The following is a 6,402-nucleotide window of genomic DNA, read 5'->3' as shown; positions in this document are numbered from 1 at the left end:
ATTTTGTTTGGGAAATTACATTCATTCCAAAATGAATGTTAAAAGCAAACTTTTTACTTTGGAATGACATTCATCCAGTCATGGAATATACAAAATGTTCTTATGAATGATCCATTGAAAATCGTCTAGTGTATGTAGGATTACTGTATTCTGAGTTGGAAAATGAGCAGAGGAAATATTTCCCAGTTCACATTTCTACATTAAATGGTCACTAAAGGAAAAAAAATGTTTTTGCTGAAATGACTGTTTACAGGGTATAGAGACATAATCGTTAACTGATTCCTTTTAAAAATGATTAAAAATAGATAAAAACCAATCATATAATGTACCTGCAGTTTAGTTTAGTTTTTGCTGTTGTTTCCTGGTTCTCTGATGTACAGAGACAAAGAGCCAACAGAGGGCAGTGATGGATTGTAAAACGAAACTGGATTGGTGCTGACACACAGTAATCACACCTCCTTGATTAGTCACCACAGTGAGAAATCTCCCAGTACTGTGGTGATCGGGAAACAGACAACCAGGAAGTGTCCAGAACAGAGAGGAATTACAGCAACATCAAAGCAAAAAACGCACAATGAGGACATGAAACCAGGACTGCAGTAAGGTAAAGGAAGCTATTTAGCTAAAAAAAAATCCTTTAGTGACCCTTTAAAGTATGTGAAAACGCAATCCCTAAAATCTCATCCGATTTATGATGAAATTATGTTCTTTCCATTTCCAGATTATGACCCCAACAGTGTTCACTGGAACATTCAGAATTTTAGAAATCTTGCTATATCCAAAGCCATCAGTATGTGTCGGAAGAATAAGATTGCAAAGGTCTTGAGAGGGCTCTTTACTTTTACCCATCATGAGATGTTTCTTGTGTGACACCTTGGTAATGAGACACTTTTTATAGGCCATCAAATGAGACTCAACCAGCAGATAATGATAAATTGTAGCTGGTGTCATGGCTTTCCATGTCCTTTATGCGCCTCCCTTTCTTCATGTGTTCAATACGTATGTACCGGTATATGTTGTTACTGACATGTGGTGAAAATGTCATGTCAATGGCACTTTTAGAAATATATTTACTAGAAGAATGATGATGCGTTCAATACTTATTTTACCTGGTGTATACCTGGATTGGTGTAACCTCAGCAATAGCTTTGGAGTCTGTACCCTGACCCCACTGGACTAGGACACTTCCAAATTCTAGTGCTTCATAGACCTGAATTGGACGTTTTTTTTTACAGTTGCTGTTTTTGGCTTTAGATGTTTTTTTTTTCTACAATCCATAAACTCCCCATCGTGTTATCCTATGTGTCTATGCACACATAGGCTGTTAACTGTTTTTGCAGATGTAAAAACCTTTAATGTAAAAAAAAAAAATGCAGTTAAATGCTTAAAAAGGCAGATCACCAGCGGTTTTTAAAGTGGTTGTAAACCCTTTACAACCACTTTAACCTACAGGTAAGCCTAGATTAAGGCTTACCTGTAGGTGAAAGAAATATCTCTCAAACCTAAAAGGTTTAGGATATATTTTCTTTTAATAGCAGCACTGATGTCTACAGCGCATTCGCCGTAGACATCGGGTGCAGGTGCACTGAGCATGCCGCTACTAATGGCATCATGCCGTTAGTGGTGGCGGCTCCCGCTCGCAGCTCCGGCCAGTCACAGTGCCGGAGCAGTGATACCCGGAAGTCACTCCAGGTATCATGGTGGCGTCGGAGGAGGCGAACGAGGGCTGCTGCAGGGGTTTCGATCTCAGGTAAATACTTCATAATGAGCTAGTATGCTATGCATACTAGCTCATAATGCCTTTGTCTTGCAGGTTTTCTTTTTTTTTTATTTACAAGAGGGTTTACTTCCTCTTTAATGCTTTAGATCCATTTGAAAAAATAAAACCGCTATTGCAAAAACGTTGAAAAACCTCACTGCAAAGCTACTGTTTTTTTTTTTTTATAACGTTATTACAATGTCCAGTGTTCATGAGGCCTAAAAACCATTGGTTGTGTTAATTATTAAAATTTTCCATTAGACAAGTTCATATTAGAGTGAGTGAGTTGACTTGGCGCTCTTGTCCCTGTCATTTCAGTGTGAAGTAACATCTTGCATTACTGTTCCTTGCCCCAAGTGACATGGGGATCTTTCTCAATTGGGCTTTACTGTCTGCCTTCGCAGGGGTGTCCAAACTTTTTTTTTCAAAGAGGGCCAGATTTGATGAAGTGAACATTCGTGAGGGCTGACCATTTTGCCTGACATTCTTTAAACCATTAAAATTTGGTCTAAGTCCGAGCACTAATGCACTTCCCAACAAGACTTCTCTTGCCTTTGGCTGTGTGTGGTGAAAATTTGAGCTTGTGCGTGATATTTGTAGATAGATAGATATCTCTTTAGTGGCCCCCCAATGAATCTCCGAGCAACGGTCAGCACTAAGGATGAGCTTGGGCATATTATTTGGATATACCGTATTCATCGGCGTATAACACACACCTTCATTTTAAGACGGAAATTTCAGGGAAAAAAAATATTTTAAATAAAGAACTGTAAAGCAAAATAAGGATCAGTGCCTATCTGCAGCCTTACAAGTGCCATGAATGCAGCCTTACCATTGACATGAATGCCACCTAAAACGCAGCCTCTCTATTGACATAAATGCAGCCTAATCAATGCCCATCTGCAGCCTTGGAGGGGACAGGATGAGTGCCAACAGATTACATACAAGGGAATCTCCTGTTTTCTCATGGACCTCTTTAATACAAAGTCCTGCCTCCTATAATAGACAGAACAGTCGTCCAATGGCAGCCCAAGAGATAGGACTTCCTATTACAGAGGCTGCCAAATTAACAGTGAGGTCGTTTTAAACCAGCGCACGGGCCAGACTTTGGGCATGTCTGGCCTACAGTGATGGCCCATCAGCTGAACCTCTCCTGCTTCCAGAAACTAATTAGTGAGTATCCAAGTTTTAACCTTATACTATGGGCCTAAATGTTAGATCCCAGGCACATTGGAGCAGTCCTGTTGTAGCAATGCCTCAGCTCTTTATCCACTAATGGCTCTGATGCTGCCCACCATGTACTCTGTAAAGGGATTCACAAGGACAGCCAGGACTGTTGTCCTCTGCCTGCGTCATTACCTTCCTTGAAGTCTCTTTTAACGTTTAACACCCTCCCTCCCTCAGAGTGGACGTCATATGACGTCCTTGCATTCCCGGGCGGCTGGGGGGGGGGGCACGCACGCACGCCCCATTGCTCGGGACCCGGTGCGCGTGCCTGACGGCCGCGATGTCCACCGGGCACCCGCAATCACGGCAGGACCATGGATCTGTGTGTGTAAACGCACAGATCCATGTCCTGTCATCGGTGAGGAGACCGATGCTGTGTTCCCAGTACAGAGGAACACACATCGGTCTCCTCCCCTTGAGTCCCCCTCCCCCTACAGTTAGAACACACTTTAGGCCCCTTTCACATGGGGCAGATCAGTAATGATCCGCCCCGTGAACCTCCGCTTGCTCAGCGGGGATCGCTCCATTGATCCCTGCTGAGCCGGCGGATGACAGGGCGGTCCCCGCACACTGTGTCTTTTCTCCGCTCTATGGCAGGATCGGATGAACATGGACCGGCTGTCCGTGTTCATCCAATCCGCCAGACGGATGGAAAAGGAGGTTTTTCCTCCGTCACACTTTGGCGGATCGGAGTGGGTCGGATGTCAGCGAGCATGTCACCGCTGACATCCGCGGCTCCATAGAGGAGCACGAAACGCCCGTTCAGGTTCGCAAAAAAAAAAAAACCTGTCAGGCAGACCTTAACAGACCGCCCGTGTGAAAGAGCCCTTAGGGAACATATTAACCCCTTCCTCGCCCCCTAGTGTTAACCCTTTTCCTGCCAGTCACATTTACACAGTAATCAGTAGTGCAGTTTTATAGCACTAATCGCTGTATAAATGTGAATGGTCCCAAAAATGTGTCAAAAGTGTCCGATATATCCGCCGCAGTGTCACGGTCACAATAAAAATCGCAGATCGCCGCCATTACTAGTTAAAAAAAAAAAAAAAAAAAGGGCATAATTCTATTCCCCATTTTGTAGATGCTAGAACTTTTGCGCAAACCGATCAAATACACTTATTACGTTTTTTTTTTGTTTTTTTTTACCAAAAATATGTAGAAGAATACGTATCGGTCTAAACTCAGGAACAATTTTTTTTTTTAAATTATGATATTTATTAAATCAAAAAGTAAGAGTTTTTTTTTCAAAATTGTTGCTCTTCTTTTGTTTATAGCGCAAAAAATAAAAACCACAAAGGTGATCAAATACCACCAAAAGAAAGCTCCATTTGTGGGGAAAAAAGGGCGTCAATTTTGTTTGGGAGCCACGTCGCACGACTGCGCAATTGTCATTCAAAGTGCGACAGCGCTGAAAACTAAAAATTGGTCTGGGCAGGAAGGGGGTGAAAACGCCCTGTATTGAAGTGGTTAAAGCGGATGTCCCACAAAAAAAAAATATTAAAAGCCAGCAGCTACAAATACTGCAGCTGCTGACTTTTAATAAATGGACACTTACCTGTCCAGGCTGCCTACGATGTTGGCAGCCGAAGCCGAGCAATCGCCCCCGCCGCCATCCTCGATGAGGGAATCAGGAAGTGAAGCGTTGCGGCTTCGCTGCCCGGTTCCCTACTGCACGAGTTGCGTGGTGCATTTTCACTGGTCCCCGCTGTCTCCTGGGACCAGTGTGTTTCCCAGAAAACAGCAGGGGGTGACGCAAAGGGGCGTGACTCCCGTGGGAGTCTATTCCCGGAAGTGGCTGAAAATACCTGTATATCTGCAAATATCTGCACACCCCTCCCCCCCTGAAAGGTGCCAAATGTGACACCGGAGGTTAACTTTTTATGTGGACCTCCGGGTTAAAAAAAAAAAAAAAAAAAACAAGACTTTATTATCACTAAGTTTGTTCTACCTTTAGATCTGGCTTAGTGTAACCTCAGCAATAGCTTTGGAGTCTGTACCCTGACCCCACTGTACTAGAATGTCTTTAGATTGAAAAGTCAGCCTATGTCTTCTACCAGGGCTGCTACCTTAGTGTTAGCATTAACCTTCTATAATGCGAGCTGCAGCGTAAATGCTCTCTGCAGAGAGCATTTACAAGGCGGTCCCAGAATGAAGGGACCTGTACTGTGCTCCAAGAAATGGATTTATGGGCAAGTCAAAAATCTGATTCCTTTAGTTGTATAGTACAGGACACAACATTTTTAGTCTTTAAAGTGATTGTAAAAAATAACAAACAAAACTTTACTAAGAAAAAAAAAAAAATCTTGGACTTACCTGCTTAGTACAATGGTGCTGCACAGAGCAGCCGGGATCTTCCTTTTCTCCGGTCACTCGGGTGCTCTTGTCCCCTTCCCTCCTGTTGAGTGTCCCCAGCTCTGCCCTCCTTATTGGCTCACTGACTGACAGCAGTGGGAGCCAAAAGCACTTCACTGCTGTCTCAGCCAATGAGGAGGGAGAGTCCCAGACAGCTGAGTCTCTGGATCGAGATGGGCTCAGGTAAGTATTAGGGGGCTGCTGCACACAGAAGGCTTTTTATCTGAATGCAGTCAGATAATAATAAAAAAAAAACTTCTGCCTTTACAACCACTTCAGCCCCGGAAGATTTGGCTGCTCAATGACCAGGCAATTTTTTGCGATATGGCACTGAATTGTGCGGTCGTGCAATGTTGTACCCAAACAAAATTTATGTCCTTTTTTTCCCCACAAATAGAGCTTTCTTTTGGTGGCATTTGATCACCTCTGCGGTTTTTATTTTTTGCGCTATAAACAAAAAAAAAGCGTACATTTTGAAAAAAATATATCTTTTTTTTCTCAGTTTAGGGCGATACGTATTCTTCTACATATTTTTGGTAAAAAAATAAAAAAAAATCGCAATAAGTGACTGGTTTGCGCAAAAGTTATAGCGCCTACAAAATAGGGGACAGAATTATTATTATTTTTTATACTAGTAATGGCGGCGATCTGCATTTATACAGCGATTGGTGCTATAACTATGCACTGCTACTGTATAAATGTGACTGTCAGGGAAGGAGTTAACACTAGGGGGTGAGGAAGGGGTTAAATGTGTACCCTGCATAGTGTTTCTAACTGTGGAGGGAGGGGACTGACTGGGGGAGGTGACCGATCTGTGTCCCTATGTACAAGGGATACAGCATCAGTCTCCTCTCTCCCTGACAGGACGTGGATCTGTTTACACACACAGATCCACGTACTTGTCTGTGTAAACGCCGATCGCGGGTGCCTGGCGGATATTGCACCCACCAGGCACGTGCATCGCAATCTCAGTGATATGGCGGGCCTGCGCTCGCACGTCTCCCAGTGGCCGTAGGAGTCGAGGAATTGAGAGACACCTTGTGGCGGTCTTTTAACAATAGTCA

This window comes from Rana temporaria, chromosome 1 (assembly GCF_905171775.1).
Source record: "Rana temporaria chromosome 1, aRanTem1.1, whole genome shotgun sequence".
In the NCBI taxonomy this organism is placed as follows: Eukaryota; Metazoa; Chordata; class Amphibia; order Anura; family Ranidae; genus Rana; species Rana temporaria.
The sequence above is the reverse complement of the archived record's forward strand: the minus strand, read 5'-3'. Positions refer to the sequence as shown.